This window comes from Pelobates fuscus, chromosome 3, assembly GCF_036172605.1.
Source record: "Pelobates fuscus isolate aPelFus1 chromosome 3, aPelFus1.pri, whole genome shotgun sequence".
NCBI lineage: Eukaryota > Metazoa > Chordata > Amphibia > Anura > Pelobatidae > Pelobates > Pelobates fuscus.
Window position 1 is genome coordinate 197,190,519 of NC_086319.1, and position 22,527 is coordinate 197,213,045.

At 41.0% G+C, this 22,527-nt stretch overlaps 1 protein-coding gene across 3 annotated transcripts in view; it reads right to left on the reverse strand.

Moving 5' to 3' along the window:
- The window catches only part of SYNPO (synaptopodin), a 91,011-nt gene that overhangs the window by 65,478 nt on the left and 3,006 nt on the right, over positions 1–22,527 (reverse strand). The window lies entirely within an intron of this gene.

The following is a 22,527-nucleotide window of genomic DNA, read 5'->3' on the forward strand; positions in this document are numbered from 1 at the left end:
AATGCTAATGCATCTGCTCTAATCAAAATAATTGTAGTTTGTGAAGCTCACCAAGTTCTGCTACACCCTTAATAACAATTGCATATAAGTATATATGTCTAGCCCAACAACTGCTCCTTGTGATATGGTTCCACTTTTTGTTTTCTTTACTCTTAAACAGAACACATTTTCATGGAGTGCAGGGTTTTTGACTATTGTATGCATCATTTATAGAAATATATGTGACGGTCATCACCCTCACTCTGTGTCTATTATTATCTTATGTGCCTAAGATAGACACTTTATGTAGGTCCCCAGAACACTCTTAGGTTATAACACAACCTGTGCCCATTATAAGTGCAGGGTGTGTATTATTGTTAATTGTTAAATGTTTTGTGCACTCTCCTTTCCTGCTGATGCTTTCAGATTGCAACCCAGCGAGAGTAGGTAGAGATAGCCAGCTTCCCTCCCCAGCGGCAGAGAGCAATCCAGGGAGAAGAGGTAGTCAGCATCTCTCCCCAGTGGCAGAGTGAAACTAGGGAGAAGTGGTAGCTGGCCTCCCATCCCAGCGGCAAAGTACAACACAGGGAGAAGAGGCAGTCAGCCTACCTCTCCAGCACAATATTGCAACCTAGGAAGAGGAGGAAGTCAGCCTCCATTCCTAGCGGCAGGAGGAACTTCAAGGGGGAGGCAATCAATTCCATCCCCAACAGTACAACTAAGCTAGACAGTGGAGCTTTGTCCAGTGGGCTGCCCGGGTGGATGGACTGATTGGAGGTCTGGTACCTGGTTACTCTTCCCTTGGAAGGGAGTCACCATCACCAGGAGCATAAGACCGACACTCTATGTAGGTCACCGTATGACTCTTTTGTTTAAGTCACCCAGTGCTATAGGTGCAGGCTGTGTATTATTGTTAATTGTTAAATTCTTTGTGTGCTTTCTTCTCCTGCTGTTGCTTTCTACAAACAGGTGGAGTTAGCTGTGGAACCTGTACAGAGCCATCTGTTGATTGAGAAGATCTTGCAGCAGTCATGTGTAGCTCCACCTGTTGGTTGCAACTGTTATGTGCACTACCTGAATAGCAGGCTTCCCCATCCCTTTATAAATATATTATTGTGTTCTAATGAATTCCTGAATGTTTCCCCATATGATTTGGTGATATGCATTGAATTGAGTGTGTCACCATAAGCTTAATGTAATGTTACAAGTGCTAATCCTGAGTGAAAATAAAGTATTTAGTGTTCGTTCTTTTGGCCATTGTGCGGTTTGTTCAGGGATCCCAGTTACAGAGTTTTCAGACCTGTGGCTGGCTGCAATGACCCCTGCTACCCAGGACTAATAAAGAGCTATAGAGCCATAAGTGTCTTTGTAAAGGCAGTAGTCTGAGGCAAGGCAGGCAGAGATATTGATACCTGCCTGGGAAAGAAAAAGAAGAGGCAAAGGCAGAGGGGATGACAACTGCCTGGAAGGAGAAAGCTGAAGCCTGGTCCAGTACTCAGAGACCCCAGTCAAGCTGACCTGGCAGAGGTACTCAGTACTGGAAACAAAGGTTTAGGAAGGGGAAAAGAAAAAGAGACACACAACTAGGTTGGGAGTTAAAGAAACACACAAAGGGGTTTGGGGCTAAAGAGACACACAAAGGGGCTGTGGGGAGAATAATACACACAAAGTTGTCAATATTTGTTTTGGGGTGTGCAATTAGCTTGTCTTTCCTAGGGAGGAAAATATATCACCGGCCCTGATGCTACTAACCAGGCTTTAAAAGTTACTCACCACTACAGATCATAGTATACCCTCCAGGGGTTATTTTGTTTTTTACTCACCAGGGCTAAATTTTCACTACTAGCTAGTGACAAGTGGAAATTTTGAGCCCTACCTGATGGTATCTGCATCACTTTCCAGCAGTGTTTGAGTTAAAGTTTTAAAAGTTGTCCTGGTGTTTTAAAGAGGTCTCACTGTCTCATCAATGTGTTCCTTACTGTTTGCCAACATTTATGATTTAGCCTAAGGCTCAACTAAATGGCTGACTAACCGTTTACCCTTCCAATGTATCAGGGACGACAAGCATAAGCTTGCATGTAACTACACGATTTGGCAGAGGAACACAGACACACATGGAGCTGGATTTCACAACAGACTCACAAAGTTTTATTATTTAAAGCTGTCTGTGGCTTTAGGTGTAAAGGTAAGAGCGTAGACCCTCAAACAATGCATCCTTTATCCTCTGTATTGTAAATTTGTAGCATGATCCCATTTCATGACATATATCATGTTGTTATGGTCTGCCAGACTAAGTTTGCAAACAACCTTAAGCAGTGTATCGAGCAATGATTTATTTTACTTTTCTTTAAAACCACTATACATAATTATTAAATGAATACTATAATTAGAATAATGTAAGGGGAATGAGAGAAAGTCATGCAGACCTATTAAATAAAGAAGAAATGGATTATATGGCAGCTTTCCATTATATCACTGATTTATTTAGGGGACCCAATAACAGTGTTTGTTGCATATTAAGAAGAAATACGCATGGATGTAAATGTTATTATTAATATTTATTAAGTGTAAACAAATTCTGCAGTGCTGTACAAAAAGTGGGGTAAGAAGCAGTTACCGTGTTTCCCCGAAAATAAGACCGGGTCTTATATTAATTTTAATCACAAAAAACACACTAGGGCTTATTTTCAGGGTAGGGCTTAGAGCCAGTCTGTCAGCCGGTGTCTGCGCTGTGTAACTCCCCAGAGACCCTCACCTCCCCCTCCCTGTAATATTCTCCCCTCCCTCCATCCCTGTAATACTCTCCACCCTCCCTCCCTGTAATATTCTCCCCCCTCCCTCCCTCCCTGTAATACTCTCCCCCCTCCCTCCCTCCCTCCCTGTAATATTATCCCCCCTCTGCCATCCCTATAATACTCTCCCTCCTCCCTCCCTGTAATATTCTCCCCCCTCCCTCCCTCCCTGTAATATTACCCCCCTCCCTCCCTCCCTGTAATATTATCCCCCCTCCCTCCCTCCCTGTAATGTTCTCCCCCCTCCCTCCCTCCCTCCCTCCCTGTAATGTTCTCCCCCCTCCCTCCCTTCCTCCCTCCCTCCCTGTAATATTACCCCCCCTCCCTCCCTCCCTGTAATATTATCCCCCCTCCCTCCCTGTAATATTATCCCCCCTCCCTCCCTCCCTGTAATACTCTCCCCCCTCCCTCCCTGTAATACTCCCCCCTCCCTCCCTGTAATACTCCCCCCTCCCTCCCTCCCCCCCTTCAATCTTCTCCTCACCTCCCCTGTAGCGTGGCCGAGCTCCTCTCCGGTCTGCGACCCGGCCGGACTGACAGGAAGTGCACACTCAGTGTGCACTTCCTGTCAGTCCGGGCGGGTCGCGGACCGGAGAGGAGCTCGGCCACGCTACAGGGAAGGGGAGGTGAGGCAGTGCGGCAGCCGTCTGAGCCGTCTCTCTATAGAGCGCTCAGGCGGCTGAGGCATTTAAAGGGCCGGCAGGCGCCAGCCCTGCCTAGGTCTTATTTTCGGGGTAGGGCTTATATTGCACATTTTCGGGGTAGGGCGTATTTTCGGGGAAACACGGTAGGTGCAACAGGACAATTTGGATATGCAGGAAAAGAGGGCGCTAAAGGCCCTTAACGTGCAAACTAAGGGGAGTATGGTAAGATGACAAAGTAGTTGGTGGTGAGTAGCAGTTTTTGTAGATGACGCAGTTACAGGAGAGGAAGGTGGGTTAGTGACGTGTGGGGCAGGGCCCGGACTGGAGATACAAAGCAGCCCTGGAAACCAAATCTATGCCAGCCCCATAAGTCATTGCGCCATGTATTGTCACATGTAATATGTTAGGCTATGTCTTGCCACCCCAGATGACTGAGTAATATATAAACACATATACACAGGAGAAGATGATTGATGGCATAGGCAAGCACCTTAGCTGCATTTGATGTTAGGTTAGGGGTAGATGCAGCTAGGATAGATCTATCTATCTATCTATCTATCTATCTATCTGTATATTCATGTCTCTGTCTTTTTGTCTGTCTAATGGATTCAGAGTTAAGATGTGCTCTTGCCTACTTTTTACTTACTGTATAGTTAACACTGCTTTCAAACTTATTCTTTTGGAGACTTGGAATAGCTCTTGCAATTGTTTCCACCTCCACAAATATGTAAAAATGTTTTCATGCCAAATTGGAAATGAGATACTCAGAGTATGGTTGAGCTTTTCTTAACCTCCTATCTGCCTTGAGAATTCTTTTTGGATAAAGCTTTTTTGCAGTTTAGAAATAGAAATTCTGTATGCTTTGTCAACTAAGTTAGCACACTATTTTAATTATCTAAAAGTGAAAATACTTTTTTTAGTTAAATTATTTTATTTTTTGACACAAACATGTATTTACTAAATAATGGACTGAAAAACAAGTTAGATTTAAATATCCTATTTGGAATAATAGCTATTGAGTTGTTTAGTCATCACAACTTACTGACTAGTAAGTAAAGGCCCAGATTGGCAGAGTTAACTAACTAAAGTGAGAATTAAAAGTGAATTTCAAATTTTAGGTCAAAGTAGTTGAACTTGAACTATAACTGACTTGGAGAATTTTTCCAGTCCAGCTATTTTTGCCTATAATTTAAAATTAAATTTGAATTCTCACTTTAGTGAATAACCCTGTGAATTTTATCTTAATACTTGTAAGGGCCCTGTATGAAAGGAGGATTAACTAGGTCAAAAGCAACTGGTGATTTAAACTATACTCAAAGTATGGACATTAAAGGACCACTCTAGGCACCCAGACCACTTCAGCTTAATGAAGTGGTCTGGGTGCCAGGTGCAGCTAGGGTTAACCCATTTTTTTTTATAAACATAGCAGTTTCAGAGAAACTGCTATGTTTATTAATGGGTTAAGCCTTCCCCCAAATCCTCTAGTGGCTGTCTCATTGACAGCCGCTAGAGGCGCTTGCGTGATTCTCACTGTGAAAATCACAGTGAGAGCATGCAAGCGTCCATAGGAAAGGAGGAGAGGAGGAGGAGAGCTCCCCGCCCAGCGCTGGAAAAAGGTAAGTTTTACCCCTTTTCCCCTTTCCGGAGCTGGGCGGGAGAGGGTCCCTGAGGGTGGGGGCACCCTCAGGGCACTCTAGTGCCAGGAAAACGAGTATGTTTTCCTGGCACTAGAGTGGTCCTTTAAGACTGTTTCCTACAAAAACCCATTGGGGGGAGACTAACCTTTTAGACAGCTATAAACATCCAGTAAACAACTGTTTTTGAAGCTGTCTGTCTATCTACCTGTCTATTTACCAATCTATATGGTAGAACATTTTTCTGCGAAGGTACAAGTTGCACACAATCATTATATACAGCTAATTATTGGTTTTACTCACCCACAACATTATCTCCTCCTTTTCTACCTTTTCTAATGAGGTAGGCCATGTTTCTGCTGCGGACTGAACATTATTCATTGTCTAATGTAATATAATCAGTTTCATAAAGATTAGAAAGGTTGCCCATCTGAACCAAAGCCTTCAGAAATAACCAAGGCCTTGGACTTCAGGCCTGATGACCTTTTTTTTTTGGCTGTTTTTGAGATAGCTCAGGGCCCATTTGGTATGTTTATGACACAATGTTAAAGGGACACTCCAAGCACCATGACCACTTCACTGATTTGAAGTGGTCATGGTGCTTGTAGTGTATGTGCTCCAATCACTATCTATGACATAGAGTGTTAAAGCCTTTTGCTATCAGATGTGTAACTCCATCACCAGCAGCTGTACAGCTGAATCTTTTAGTACATGGTTGATGTGCTACAACATTAACTCCCTGATTCATATTTTGATATTATCTGTAGAAAGATCGTGGGCTTTTTATTTTCCTTCGATCCACAGCCTGATTAATGAACCTTCAATGGTATCGTTTTTCATCCTGGAAATACAGCTATACCTTTAATGCTTCACAGATGGAGGTAGGTGTTAGGGAAGACCCAATGTAAGTGCCATCATATGAGCAATTTCATCTGTGCACAGAACTGAAAATGGAAATATATGCAAGCATATAGGGTTTTAAAACTGTTTAAGTTTTTTTTGGAGCCAATTGTGATCACTGGAATTATAATTGTTTTCCTTCTATGTATTTCAGAAAACATTATATAGCTGATATATTAGGGAAATCTCATAGCAACTAGCCTTCTACTCACATTACATGTTGTACATACTCCTCCCCGCCTTGGTCTTATTTTAGGAAAATGATCACATACATAAAAGCCACTTTATATGTTTCCACCATTCAACTTAAACACCGTTGGAGTTTCTCACTAAGATAACAGAGTTGAGGAAAGTAACACACCTTCCTTGCCATATGTTAAAGAACCACTATAGGCACTGGGACCACTTCAGCTCATTGAATTGGCAGATTGAGTAATGCTTTCCTATGGTTGGGTTTGAATGCGCCCGCTCCTCTGGCCACGCATGCGCTTTCGGCTCCACTCAGGAACTGATGTCGGCGGGGGAGGAGAAGTCACCAGTGCAGAGGGAGCCCGGCGCTGGATTAAGGTAAATTGCTGAAGGAGTTTTAATCCAGCACTGGATTAAGGTAAAACCCTTTCAGCGCAGAGGGAGGGAGGCCCAGAGGGAGGGGCACTCCAAGAGCCTATAGTGCAAGGAAAACGGGTTTGTTTTCCTGGCACTGTAGGATCCCTTTAAATAAGTCTTTAACCCCTTAAGGGCACATGACATGTGTGACATGTCATGATTCCCTTTTATTCCAGAAGTTTGGTCCATAACGGGTTAAGCAAAGGCTATATGCAATCTTCAAGTCCTTTTGTTTACTTAAAGATTCCCCATGAAACCCACAGGATTGCTTTCTTGTCTTAATAGGATCCAGCTTCCTAGTTTATATGTCTGAATGAAATATGGTCTCCATGACCTTGGACAGAGCTGATCCCTGCTGGATCTGTTCTGAATTCACAAGCAGAAAATACAAGAAGAAAAGCTGCTATAGTCTTTACTTTACACTATGCTCGCTCCTTTCTCTGCTGCCTTCTCATGGGATGGGATTTCCCCTTCGGAATAGTAAATCCCACTGAACCTTAAGTACCATTTATTTTATTCCTTCCTTTCACCATCTGATGAAAAACCTAAAGAAGGAGCATAGCGCTAGAAGAATGCAAGGTGCACAACAGTGCTACTAACATTTATTGAAGAAAAAATAGTACAAACGTTTCAGGTTATTGACCTTTTAGGAATGCATTACACCTTTAGAACCATTGCTCACCGCAAGGACAATCTCCTGATTTAGGTGAAATGCAGAAACCTCAAAGGAAACCACTCAGTGCTATAGTCAGTGGCGTACCTATAGCGGGCGCAGGGGTCACAGATACAACCGGGCCCATCACTCCAGGGAACTGAGCTGCTCTGTCAACTCCTGCGGCCGGCATAATTTCAAGGCCGGTGCACAGCCGCACCAGCCAGGGATACACACAGCACAGTCCTCCCCCTCCTGCCGGCCTCTGTATGTAGCGTTGCCGAGCAGACAGACAGGAAGTGCTCACTGAGAGAGCCACGCTACATATAACATGAAGGGGATGGGGGAGAGACACATAGAGGGGCTAGGGTGGTGGGAGGAGACACACAGAGGAGGGGGCTGAGATACATGTAGGCGCTGAGGGAGAAAAGAAGAAACAGAGGTTTTGAGGGGGAAATGACACATGTAGAGGGGCTGGGGGGAGAGAAGGCACTAGGAAGGAAAGGAGGCACATGGAGGGCTGAGGGAAGAAAGGAGACACATACAGGGACTGTGGGAGGAAAGGAGACACATGGAGGAGCTGGAAGGGGGTTGAATGGGATACATTGAGGAACTGAGGGGAGAATGTGACACATGCAGGGGCTGGGAGAGCATGAGTCACATTAATAGGCTGGGGGAGCATGAAACACATGGAGGGGCTAGGGGGAATGAGACACATGTAGGAGCTGGGGCAGTAAAACATGGAGAGACTGAGACATGTGGAGGGACTGAGGGGAGGCAGGGCAATATTTGCAATGGGGCCAGGTGGTTTCTAGTTATGCCTCTGGCTATAATCAAGTTAGTTGTGGTTTTTGGTTGCATTTTGAGTCCACTGACAGTGGTGAGGAATGTTAGCAACACAGAGAGAATTTTTTTTTACAAGAACTGCAGTATACTATCTTTGTTAACATCTGTGGTCACACCATTTGAAGAAGGATAGATCCCCAGGCCACTGGCTAAACAATATTTCAAATGAATGAATGTTGCCTTGTAAGTATGCACAGCTTTTCTACTTATTTTATATTCTGGGAGAAATACTCATGATGGTGGACCCTCCATCTACATAGATATAGAGGTAATCGTAACCTCTTTGTACAGGTATGAAGGATCACCCCTAGTTATCAGATTGTGGCTTTCATTATCATGGGGTAGGAACCCAAAAAAATCTGGGGGGGTTAGCATTTTTACTCGCCGAGTATATTCTTATTCCGTAAACTAGGAGTTGTTTATCCCATAGAGTTTATCCCTCCTGATGCCGCGCCCCCTATTTCGTCAAAATGACGAAATAGGAGGGTGCGAGCAGGGAGCAATAAAGCGCTTCTATTCAGAAGCGTCATTGTTCTCTGGTGCGCATGCACAGCTTTGCCGCACATGCGCAGATACTTCATAGGGCGGCATTCATGTCTCGACTAGGAAGCACCTCTAGTGGCCATCTGAGTGTCCACTAGAGGTATTCCTCAGCAGTAATGTAAATACTGCCTTTTTATGAAATGGCAGTGCTTACTTTAAAAAGCCTGCAAAGACATGCTATAGACACCAGAACTACTACGTTTAGCTGTTGTGGTTCTGGTGACTATAGTGTCCCTTGAAAATAGAGAGGAAAAAAGAATCATCACAAATGTAAGAAATAAAATGTCTGTATCATTATTCTAAAATTTATAAAAAATAAAAAAATATGCACATTCCTAGCTTAATTTTTAGCACGACATATGACACAAACATTTTGTACTTTGTATATGTATAAAAAAATATAAAAAGTAATTTGCAGATTGTGTAATACTGCCCCTGACTTAGGGTGACCACATTTCCTAACTGCCATTCACTGACACTGTCAGAAATGCATTCCATACATTTTACTACCCGTCTCTACCCCTTCCATTTATATTAGAACCCCACCTACCCCTTCCATCAATATTAGAACCACCCTTACCCCTCCCATGAATATTAGAACCACCCCTACCCCTTCCATGCACAAAAGAACCCCACCTACACCTTCCACGCATATTAACCCCCCTACCCCTTCCATGCATATTAGTACCCCCCAACCCCTTCCATGCATATTAGTACCCCCTAACCCCTTCCATGCATATTAGAACCCACCCTACCCCTTCCATTCATATTAGTACTCCCCTAACCCATTCCAATAATTTTTCTACCTCCCCCCTCCTCCCATCCATATTAGTAGCCCCCCTAAACCCTTCCAATTATTGTTGTCCCCCCTTTTACCTGACATAGCAGGGGGACCTCTGGACGTTCGGCAGGCGCAGGATCAGACTGAGCGCCGGGTAGTCACGTGACACCCGGCCAGGGCCGGTGCAAGGATTTTTGCCGACATAGGCAAAAGTAAAGTTTGCCGCCACCCCCCCCATGTGACATCACAATGCCCCACCCATATGATCTGCCATGTGAACTAACGCCAGTGCTGGAGTTAATATTCTGAGATTATTATATAATAGCATGCAGGTGCCCTGCTGATGATAGCGTGAATGAGAAGCCTGGGAATTATCTTTAGCACACCTTCTTCTTTAGATAGTCAATGCTGTACAGAACCAGCAGACAGCAAGACCCGGGATCCAATCCCAGCAGAACCAGGCAGCATGTTATCAAGTCATATGTTATGTAGGAAGTCAGCTACAATAGCAAGCTCGATTTTGACAACGTTTCAAATTATTATCACAAGATTGCAATTATGCTAAATGAAAAATAATAAGAAAGATAAGGAAGACTAAACACTTGTTAAGCCTGTGTATTCAGGAATACAACTTCCCTTAGACACCACATGAAGTTCCGCAAAGTAGATGGTGGGAACCGCTCTCAATCCCAGCGGCCAAGGGTGCTCCGGATCAGGACCAGCAATCCCAGAATTATACACGAAAGAAGAAAGGACCACAGGCACTCCAAATTGAAACCGTATGCAGATTTATTAGGAAAAAATGCAACGCCAAGCAACGTTTCGACCAACAAAGGTCTTTTTCAAGACCTTTGTTGGTCGAAACGTTGCTTGGCGTTGCATTTTTTCCTAATAAATCTGCATACGGTTTCAATTTGGAGTGCCTGTGGTCCTTTCTTCTTTCGTGTACCACATGAAGTTCCAACAAATAAAGTAACTGACAATGGACTTTTCATAGGTACAGACAATGACAGAGATACAATGTTATTTGTATTCTCTCACTTATGGACTTTTATGGATGTGTATGTGTATGCCTTTTTAGGCATTTCTTTATTAACCCGGATTGTTTATTAAACTTTGTTTCTTTATTAAATTCAATCTGTCATCTAATAGTCTATAGAATAATCTCTTTAAAACATCATTCAGCACATAAATAGTAGTTTGATCTAACCACATTGCAGTCAATTTATCTATTTCATTTATAAATATGAAAATGACAATTATGAAATTGCTTCCAGTATTTTATCAGAAAAAGGCGGCAATACAGTTTTCAAAGACAGAGACACACAAAGGGGCTGGGGGGAAGGAAGAGAAATGCAAAGGGGCTGAGGAACAGAAGAGACAAGGAAGGGTTGTAAGAGACACACAAGTGGGTGTAAGACACACAAAGGGGGGATAAAATACACTAAAGGGTGGATATGAAACACTAAAGGAGTAAAAAATTCAAAAGGAGATTACAAGAAACAGGTGAAGATGCTTTTTGGTGGGGGGTGATGGGTGGCGACAAAATGAATCTTCGCCTGTGTAGCCAAAAATCCGGCCCTGCATAGGTCCAACACATACACACAGCCAAAACTAATATTTAAACAATAAAGAAGGCCGACACGCACGTAGTTATGTGCTAGTGATGTTTTTTTAAGGTATATGTCAATTGGAGACACTACAGATTGAGATTAGAAAAGAGTACTCATTACAAACAGAGGTAAGTAGGTAAGCAGAGGTAAGTAGTAGCAGAGCTCAAGAATGCTTAAGGTACACACAGTACAGCCCAGACCAGGAAATGCAATCAAGAATATCTTGAAGAATAAAATCTTGGTAAGAGATGCAGTGATACATAAATGACTGTTTTTAGAATCTAGCTTTGTCATCTGTCTAGAGAAAGTACTTCCGCCTGACTCCAGCTGGGATCTGCAAAGAGAACACTGTTATGCGGTTAATTGGGGTTCCAGCAAAGCCTTCCGTGACTTTCTGACTGGAAAAAAATGATGAAGTCGATTTATTCTTGCAGGTTGGGGCATAGGTAGCATTCTCAGACTACACCCTTATCATTTCCTGCAGAGCAGACACTTTCCCAGACTAGGGTGGCATAAGTCATTGTATACTTGGGGTGTCATTTGCAAATTCCGATTTACTGAACAGTATTCACCCCTAAATAAAGTTGTCTAGTATACTATTATTATTATTATTTATAAAGCACCAACAAATTCTGCCGCGCTGTACAATGGGTATATAAATAGCCCTACCCCCATGCACAGCTCTGAAAGGATCCCACAAATGTTACTGTTACATGAAGCTAGTTATCAAAAGGTTTGTTGTGGAAACTTACGTAATGGTAAAACTAAATGATCTATGCATGTGGTAGCAAATTAAATCACATAATTCCGGGTAGTATTACACTTATAAATTAATGAGTTAATTGTCTCATAATTCAAAGGAATGTTGGCAAGCTATAAACACACATACAGGTTTATATGCTGACATCCTTATAAGCAGGCTTCACAGAAGGGTTATTTAAAGAAAAATAAATGATACATAAGTCATTGGAGATTATTTTCTGCTTTATTTCTATACTAAAACATTAATTACCCCAGGTTAGAAAATTAAACATATATACAACATACCAGAAAGGTACAATCTATATGTTAACAAAATGATCTGTGGCATAGATGCTTTTCCTGCAGCCTGCACCCTTTTTGAGAAATTACACTGTGCACATTTTGCAATCCCCACTCCTCTAGTGGCTGTCAGACTGCCAGCAGTGGCTTCTGAATAAACGCAATCAAAGGAGTGCAAAGTCAAGGGAGTGAATTAAAGGAATGCAAAGTATGCACACTGAGTGTGCATCCAATGCTTCTCTGTGACCAATGGTTTGGCTGATCACAGAGTTTGCCGTATATGTGCAATACATCTCTGTTAGAAGCATCTGATTGGAAAACATCATCAATTTTTAGTAAGAGAGGACCAGGCTGCAGTCAGGCTCTTGGCTTTAAATTAAACCTATGTTTCAGGTGATTTTTAAATTGAATCTAAAGTTATAAGAAACATAGCGATCTTTATATATATATATTAGAGTGTTCTAAAATCAGTGTTTTTTTAAAACAATTTGCAGCTGTTTATTTTCTGCCCATATTAGTATATATGGTAACTCAATGAAACAAATAGGATATGAGTTTATTATTCAAAGATTATGCTGAGTTAATTACACAATTTGGGCTATATCTTGACTAAGTTGAAGATTTCTCCAGTTTAGCTTTTTTACCTTGAATTTTACAAGTCATGTTTCATCAATGTGGTTATTCATTAAACACCAGATTTTATCCAGATGGATAAAATCCAATAAAAATGACTGTATTCTATGTCAGAATTAGGTTGGCCTGAGCAAACCTTAGCACTTGCATTAATGCATTCGGTGCTACATACATACTAAAACATGTTTACCCACCCCCATTTAATTAATTAGAGCCCTCATCCAATGCCCATGGTGGTGACATAAGGTCTTTGCCCCAGGCTATTATTAGGGCCCCCATCAGCTGCCAATGAGTGGGTGCCATGTTATCTCTCCCTCTGAATATCATAATAAATGACCACGGGTGGGTGCATAGGGGACATAAGGATGCCCCCACTCCCCTTCATTTTACTAAATATCCAGAGACAGGAGGAACAGGGGGTTGGACTGTAATCTATAAACAGTAATTATTTATTTAAAATTACCCACCTGATGCCCACGGGTTGGGGTGAGGGGAGGAATTTGTGTCGTCCCCCTGTTATTTCACAGGCCCTATCCCTGTGGCAGGTGGGGGGCATAGGGAAGTTTAAAAAACACCTTTGCAGTAATGTATCTGATTGACCCCCATAGGGTTTTTAATTATTTATTTTTTAATAAAGCGCCAGGCTCGTGAGACATAACATAATTAATATAATTTTAACGGTTTACCCACCCACCCTGCTAGTGCTGCCAGCTGCCAAATATTTTAGATATTTTTTTTAAATCCAAGTCTGGATTTATTTCTGTGACGAAGTGCCCTTCGCCACTTGGGCCTGGAGAGGACTGCTTGCCAGCCTCTTGCCATGTGATTATGGTCCCTGGGAGATTGGGCCCTTTAAAAACAGTATTCGGCCCTAACAGAGTGCATGTCACTCATTCTGGCCCTTTAAATACAGTGGAGCCATTCGGTACTTGCCCTGTGTGAGCGGTGATACCCCAGATAGCTATGCCATGGAGCCTATTCATATAATGAAAGACTATGGGAAATACTTTAGCTCCATGGCAATTGAACTATGTGAATAGGATCTGCGCGCTATTCGGTAGTTTTGTGCGCCCAGATCCCAGCTATCTGGGGATATGTGAAATGTCTGTGTGTTATGTGTAAAAGGGGACTTTATGTATTTTAAAGTGTTTTACTGTCTTTGTTTCCCCATGTGCTCAATGGAGTCTGTCTCTGTACTCGGAGGTAATTGGATTACTTCTCCAGTGTGTCTCCAGGAGAGAAGACTCTGTAAAACCGGTCTAAACTGGAAGCCATGCTGACAGGGGTTTTAAAAGATACTTTACTAACTTTTGAACCCGTGGTCTGATTCATGCCATTTTTTTAATATGTTGTTCCCCTGAATGGATTGATTGTGGATATGTATTTTTATGTGAATGTGATGTATGGTTTTAAAGTTACCGAGTATGTGTGGAAACTGTATTTTTACTGTATGTAATAATTATGTTAATTGCTTATCTGAGGGGAGGGGATGTGTGGGTTGTACTGTTACTTGATTGGTTGTTTTATGCCTCCCCCTGGGTGTGTCCTGTATGTGCACAACTGTAATAAAAAGCAGGCTGGGTGTTCCAGACCTGAGACCACTGCTTGACCCTCAACACGGAGCCTTGTCTTGTTCTTGGGGGGATTCACTGTATGCTGTTGGAGACTGAATGCTAGGAGTGTAAGCTGATGTATGCTTTTCTTGTTCGTCTGCTAGCAGTTATTCGTGAGGTTCCAGTTTGGATTCCTTTTTTTTTTCCAGTTCGGGAGTTTGTTGTTCTGCAGTAGCTGTGCCTGTCTCTCAGAAAGGGGCATATCGCCTAAACGGATTTTAACCCCTTGTCTGCTGAAACGGTCCGTTACAATTTCATTACTTGACTTTTATTCCATGAAATCCTTTTGAGTGCAATACTGCTTTTTTGTGAGAATTTTCAGAATTTGAGGAACATTGCTGCTGGCGCTGAACCCAAATTATGGACCGTTCTGTGGCTGAATGCATACTGTTAAACAGCATGAGCAATATCTAGATTTTATAGTCTAAATGGCACCGTACAGAGCCGAATGATTTTACCCCATTTGGCACAGAGACATTCGAACTTTAGTAAATAGCCACTTAAGAGTTTTGTGTTTTTAAATGTTATTTCAACCTCAAAACTGCCCAAGGTGTCCGTCATCAAATCTGCTAGATATACAGGGAGTGCAGAATTATTAGGCAAGTTGTATTTTTGAGGATTAATTTTATTATTGAACAACAACCATGTTCTCAATGAACCCAAAAACTCATTAATATCAAAGCTGAATATTTTTGGAAGTAGTTTTTAGTTTGTTTTTAGTTCTAGCTATTTTAGGGGGATATCTGTGTGTGCAGGTGACTATTACTGTGCATAATTATTAGGCAACTTAACAAAAAACAAATATATACCCATTTCAATTATTTATTTTTACCAGTGAAACCAATATAACATCTCAACATTCACAAATATACATTTCTGACATTCAAAAACATAAAAACAAATCAGTGACCAATATAGCCACCTTTCTTTGCAAGGACACTCAAACGCCTGCCATCCATGGATTCTGTCAGTGTTTTGATCTGTTCACCATCAACATTGCGTGCAGCAGCAACCACAGCCTCCCAGACACTGTTCAGAGAGGTGTACTGTTTTCCCTCCTTGTAAATCTCACATTTGATGATGGACCACAGGTTCTCAATGGGGTTCAGATCAGGTGAACAAGGAGGCCATGTCATTAGATTTTCTTCTTTTATACCCTTTCTTGCCAGCCACGCTGTGGAGTACTTGGACGCGTGTGATGGAGCATTGTCCTGCATGAAAATCATGTTTTTCTTGAAGGATGCAGACTTCTTCCTGTACCACTGCTTGAAGAAGGTGTCTTCCAGAAACTGGCAGTAGGACTGGGAGTTGAGCTTGACTCCATCCACAACCCGAAAAGGCCCCACAAGCTCATCTTTGATGATACCAGCCCAAACCAGTACTCCACCTCCACCTTGCTGGCGTCTGAGTCGGACTGGAGCTCTCTGCCCTTTACCAATGCAGCCACGGGCCCATCCATCTGGCCCATCAAGACTCACTCTCATTTCATCAGTCCATAAAACCTTAGAAAAATCAGTCTTGAGATATTTCTTGGCCCAGTCTTGATGTTTCAACTTGTGTGTCTTGTTCAGTGGTGGTCGTCTTTCAGCCTTTCTTACCTTGGCCATGTCTCTGAGTATTGCACACCTTGTGCTTTTGGGCACTCCAGTGATGTTGCAGCTCTGAAATATGGCCAAACAGGTGGCAAGTGGCATCTTGGCAGCTGCACGCTTGACTTTTCTCAGTTCATGGGCAGTTATTTTGCGCCTTGGTTTCTCCACACGCTTCTTGCGACCCTGTTGACTATTTTGAATGAAACGCTTGATTGTTCGATGATCACGCTTCAGAAGCTTTGCAATTTTAAGAGTGCTGCATCCCTCTGCAAGATATCTCACTATTTTTGACTTTTCTGAGCCTGTCAAGTCCTTCTTTTGACCCATTTTGCCAAAGGAAAGGAAGTTACCTAATAATTATGCACATCTGATATAGGGTGTTGATGTCATTAGACCACACCCCTTCTCATTACAGAGATGCACATCACCTAATATGCTTAATTGGTAGTAGGCTTTAGAGCCTATACAGCTTGGAGTAAGACAACATGCATAAAGTGGATGATGTGGTCAAAATACTCATTTGCCTAATAATTCTGCACTCCCTGTATAGCTACCTGTAAAACTCCAATCCCTACTATTATATGTTGTGTGTAAATTGCAGCTTAGGTTTAGGCCTGTGGAGCTAAATATATATCTGCTACAATTAAGTGACACTAAATCCCTAACTGACCCTTATCTCTTTCTAAAAAGCAACTTTGCCTTGCTGCTGTTGGAGTATCGTAACTTGAGAAGAGACGGAGACAAAAAAATGTGGTCTAGTCATTAAAAAATTAGCTAAAAACAAATTGCCTATGTACAATAAATACTGAAACTGGTGTACAGTGATAGTAATAAAAAGACACCACAACCAAAAAGTTAAATATATTTATTCATTAGAGTAGAGTTTATCTGTTTTGCTTTATTTAAAATTGACATACAATGTTTTCTTTTATACGTCCAATCTTTCAGTTTCAGCATAACTCTGACTCCCTAACATTATAGCTCTTCACTTTGTATCTTAGAGGTAGCTATCACATCTAAGGTTTTAAATAAGATAGTAAATCATCTCCAGGATCAAACAGCATGGAGAAGAAGGGGTTAATAATCAAAGAAAAGCAGGCCAATGGGCAACCAGGATCAGCCCACTCAATCAGTCACGTGTAACAAATCACTTATAAGAGGTATATGGACTGAGGTACAGTGGCAGTTGTTGAAGTTGACAAGTATAGGGGTGATTGACTCTATCCTTGGAATTCGTCTCTGCCTTCTGACTTATTGGACTCATTTAACATCCTTGTACTTAACCTTTTGATCCAATGAGAAATCATGTTCCGTTCAATACCATAAACCTATAAGCACACGTATTTAGGATGTAACAACCACTTAAAGAGGTCTGACTCCAGTCCTCAATGCTGGTAAGCAATGACCACCCTAGAAGACAGGATGATACACAGGCCTGTGTTTTAGAGTGTCCAGGATCTGATATCCCACAGCCAATGGGTGTCTTCAAAAATCCTGTTAAAGTAACCTCGGTAAATACTGTTCATATCAGTTAATAGTGGAAACTTACAACAGAGGCATTCCCAGAAAGGGGAACAAACAAAGTGGGATAAGTGCCATCAAGAACCAATAGTAATGAGGTATGCCAAGTAATAGTCCTATTCAAAATTTCCCACTTAATACATCTTCTTATTAAACCCCATTACCATGAACTTCTGAAGTTCATGAAGGTTCAAGATACAGCAAGTGGTAAATATACAACATATTAGAGAACTCAGATGTGGAGTATTTGATCATGTCTCTAGTGAAGGTCAGCAATTTCACTCTTCAATGGGTTTTAAAACGTCAACTAAAGAAATAAATACACGATAAGATAAAACAATAATCAATCATTCCCTCTTTGTTCCTTTAAACTATGCACGTTAAGGTCTTTAAGTGTTTCCTGAGGTTTAGAGTAGATTGCTAGTTCCCCGCCTTTTCCTTTTCAGCTCCACTATAAAAACATGAATTCCCTATTCTATTTTTTCCTAACCCATTAAGTATCCTTTGTCATACCCATGGGCTTCTACAAATCATACAATTTTAATTCAGTTTATTAAAAAAACTAATAAATATTTCTAGTTAGCCTTGTCTTCCTTTGAGCACATTGGGCATTAAAGGAAAACGATCAACATTTTTATTATTATTGAAAGTAAACAGCACAGCATTTATTACAACTGATGAATCTATTATTTTATAATAATTACATACATTATTATAATATAGTAAATACCTCCTCTCAGTGCATCTCTGTGTTTACGTTTGCTTCAAGGGGGTCGCCATTTTTAAGTTAAAAGCATCAGTGAAGTCTCCAGACCATGGGTAATTGGAAGGTTTTAAAGGAACCCATATTGAATTTGTAAACACCCACTAGGTTTTAATTATGTGCATGGTCTATGCTCAGTAAATGGTGCTTCTGAGGGGATTCAATTATGGCTGCTTTCCATGGAGCAAGGGTAAATCAAGGTATGCAGTGTTTGATTATATGTATGCATTACAAAATAATACAAACAGTCAACACAGGTTTTAGAATTGTGATGGAATTCTACACTGAAAATGGACAAGTATTTAAAGAAACATTCCAAGCACAGTATCTGTACTGGTTCTAGTGTCAGGAATGCCCTGACACCCTCCATCCCCATTGGCAGTATTTAAACCATTTAGAATGATTAGGCTTCTTACCTGAGCAGTGCCGTACACCACTCCTCGTCTCCACTTCATCCAACAGAGAGCTGAAAACTCTCTGTCTAAGCTAAGCCCAGTCTACACTCTCAGCCAATGAGCTAGCAATCCACTACTTGGCTCAGGAGAGCTAATCAAAGTTTCTAAATTTATGTGACCAGTTCTCTGTCTACTGTATTGGAGGTGGGGAGCATTGACCAGCGGACTCCAGGTAAGGCGGCTTACAATGGGTGGGAGCTCCAGAGCACTTCTGGTACAAAAACAGAGTGCACTGTAGTGGTTATGATGCTTGTGCTTTTTCTTTAAGTGGTCATTATGGCAAAACTTACTATAGTATGGTTCAGTTAGTATAGCATTCATCTGTTCATGTGGATAAATTACTTTAAGCTGAATTATTGATGACAGATTCAGTGACAATCTCTCTTTAAGCACATAGTTATTCATATATATGTAATTTAAGAGTCAGTACAGTAACTGTTGGTAATTACGATCACATATCATCTAAATGTCCTTTGCTCATCTTTATACACTGTGCAAACACAAGTCTTATCAGATACTTATCAGATAATACTCTCTTTCTGCTGTTTATATATGTCTATCAAAGTCAAAACTAACATTCTGCTTATATTGCAGGCTTGATCATAGGTTGATGTTTAGGTCAATTGACAGGTGGGGTGATTAAAAAGAAGAACCTGATTTTATTTTCACTTCTTAAAATTCTGGTCCATTAGTGTTCAAATGCAGAGCTAAGCACATCATGTCACAAGCCCTCCCTCACTAAGCATGATGGAGTACATACAAATAGCTTGAGAATAAAACATGCTAGCAGTATGGTTCACCTCACAAACACACATACAAGACCAACATATATAGGGAGCGCACATTCGGCTAATGTTACTCCTAGCCTGCCAGTATGGATTCTTGTACCTGACAGAGACACATGCGTGACTCAATAGTGCGTGCCTGTGATTAAAAGTAGCTAATGTCATGAAGGGGGTTGTTATGATTCCAATAGTTATAACTAGGGTTACCAGATTCACCATGTTTTAAGGTGAACATACTGATGAGCAGCACATGAAAGTATAGTCATGTAGTATGAAGAAGGTGTATTTGTTTTTTGACAATCTTTATTCGAGAATTATCTTCATAATAATACAGAAAGAAATTTTGGAGTCATTAAATACACCTATATTGAAGTCTCATAACCTCCGTCTTAACAACGGGATGATATATCACATTCCTTATAGGCGCTATCCTGCAACTATATGTACAATCTTTGCTAAAGAAGCATACGTTAAACTCCAGAAGAAGGGGAGGAAGTAGAGGGAAGAATGAGAAGGATGGGGAGGAAGAGATAGAAAAGGTGAGAAAAAGAAGAAAGAAAAAGGACCCGGAAGAAGTAAGATTAAGTAATTACGTAATGAAGAATACCGCAAAATATGCATTATACGTACTGCAGGGCAACCCTTTTCATCAATATGAAAAAATTATTATATGTGTCTCTGAAAACATGATGAATCTGGTAACCTTAACTATAAACCTAATTATAAAGCTTACCTTTAGAGTTAGTATACACTATGGTTACAGGGATAGGGGATAAGAATGTACCCATCAGATTATGAGTCAGAAAGATGCTCACAAGGTGAATTAAATGTGTGCAAATCCGTCAAAGCAGTTTACTTAGCCTTATTATGATTGACAGGTCACTCTGGTCCATTTTTATAAGTTGCTGCGTAAGGGACAGTTAGTGTCAATAGAAGAGCAAAAAAGTACCTAGGTTGATTTCCACTGTGAGGATTACAAAAATTAGAATTTCTGGATGCACACCTAGAACTATCTCAATAAAAAGGCATACCTAGATCCAAATCAGGTTAGTTTGCAGTATAAAATCAACAGATTGCTCTCCAATCTAAAGCAAAATCCATAGGGACATTCCACGAACAGCTAAATGTGGACAGATTTCGGATCATTTGTGCACTCTAAATTAAGTTGTTATAGTTCCTGGAGGCTCCAGGATACAGCCTTACCTCAAGGGGTTAAACCGTTCTCAAAACTCAAAGGTACGTTTCTTTCCAAGACAGTTTTGTGAAAAGGGAATGTCAGCGGATCAGCAGGGTTCCTGACTGGCAGGTGAAATTTCAGAGGCCTAGTGCAACCTGAGGGGAGTGGAGGTCGCCACACGCAATTTTGAGGGTTAAATCATTTGAGAACATTTGAGGTTTAACCCCGTGAGGTAAGAGTGTCTCCGGGGTCCTCCAGGCACCATAACAACATCATTTAAATTAAGTTGTTTTGGTGCCTGGAGTTTTCCTATAAGTCTGCCAGTTCAATTAAAGTAATTAAAAACGTATTTCTAATTAAGTGATCAGGTGTTGACAAGAAATTATAATTAATATGTACTTTAGTATGAGTTTTGGAAAACAGAGCACGCAGCCCAGGGGCCAACAAAGCTAAGGGAATGGGCCTTGACAAAGCTAGGAGGCAGGCATATGGAGTGGTGGGTGTTTATTGGTTAGCTGGTGGTGGGGGCGAGGCTTAATTTGAAATCAGATATTAATAATGGACATTTTAGATTAGGGTCCATTTTAATTAGCCCTGTTGTTGTCCCACCCTCCTTCCCTTATGTATTGGGGTATGTTATGTTCTTCTTTTATCTCGTTTGATCACAGTGGCGGGGGTTGGATAAGAAATTGGGGGGGGGGGGGGGGTAGGCAGGATTGGTAGCTGTGATGTTTTGAAGTTTGGTAACAATATTCACATGGTTGAATTTGTTAATTGGTAGGTTGGAGCCCATAGGTGGCTTTCAACCTGGGTGTGTAGGGGTATCTCAGTATACCCCTACAATGGTAAATCACTTGGAGTATGATGCCTATTGTGGCTGTGTCTTGTGTAAAGTTATTCATATTTTGTTATGTAGACTATTGTTAGCTTATGTTACGGGTGATTGTCAGTGGGTGCAGTCCTGTTAAAAGTCAGGGTGAATTATGTGTTTATTTTAAAATTGGGTATGTTTGGCAATGACCCACTTTGTTATTTATATATTTAATTATATATATTTTATTAAAGCAGTGATATTTTATCCACTTTAAATCTGGTGTCTGTGTCTTTTTGGGGGGTTTAAGGTTATTGTTTTATGACATATGCAAAAAGGACGACTATGCGCATGCCATGGCTTATACAATGTTTACACCATTAGCATCGACTCTTTCCTACATCACTAGCTCCATCAATGTCAGACTTTCATGACTTTACAGAAACCCACTTAAACCATCAGTGCAACAGAAAACATTTCTGCCTGTATTTCTCTGCAGTATGAACTTGCCATAAGGTGCTCCTTACTTACAACACTGATAGAATCGGAGACCAACATATCTTCAAATAAATCATATAAACCCTTAATGTAGGTGTAGCAACTTTTTTTATAATAAAATCATAACACAATTAATAATTCAGTGGCTGCATATTTGCTGTATCATTGCACAATTTGGAAGTAGCAAAGGTCAAGATAATAGTATGTATAGCTTGTTCTTTCCCAGATCATAAACCACCCTAACCACACCATCCATACACATTAGTGTACATATTGACATGCCACTGTATGTATATTGACTAATACTATATCTGATGTATGTACATGTATCACAGTTTTAAGTCATGATTTAGTTGAGTGTGCTGTAGATAGCAAAGGCTACTGATCATACACATCAATCAATACTCTGCACACAAATACTCAAAACGCAGTGAATATATGTGTGCATTTTTCATTAGTAGTGAAAACATTTACCTATTTATTTTTGCATCCATCCATCCATTAATCCTTTATTCATTAATTCCATCCATCCCACAGCTTCTCTCTCCATTTTTTTTATCTACTTCTTCTTCTCCCTCTTTTTCTTCTCTTCTCCCTTCTCTTTTCCCCTCTATCTTTTATAACATAGTATGACAAACTGCAGGTAAA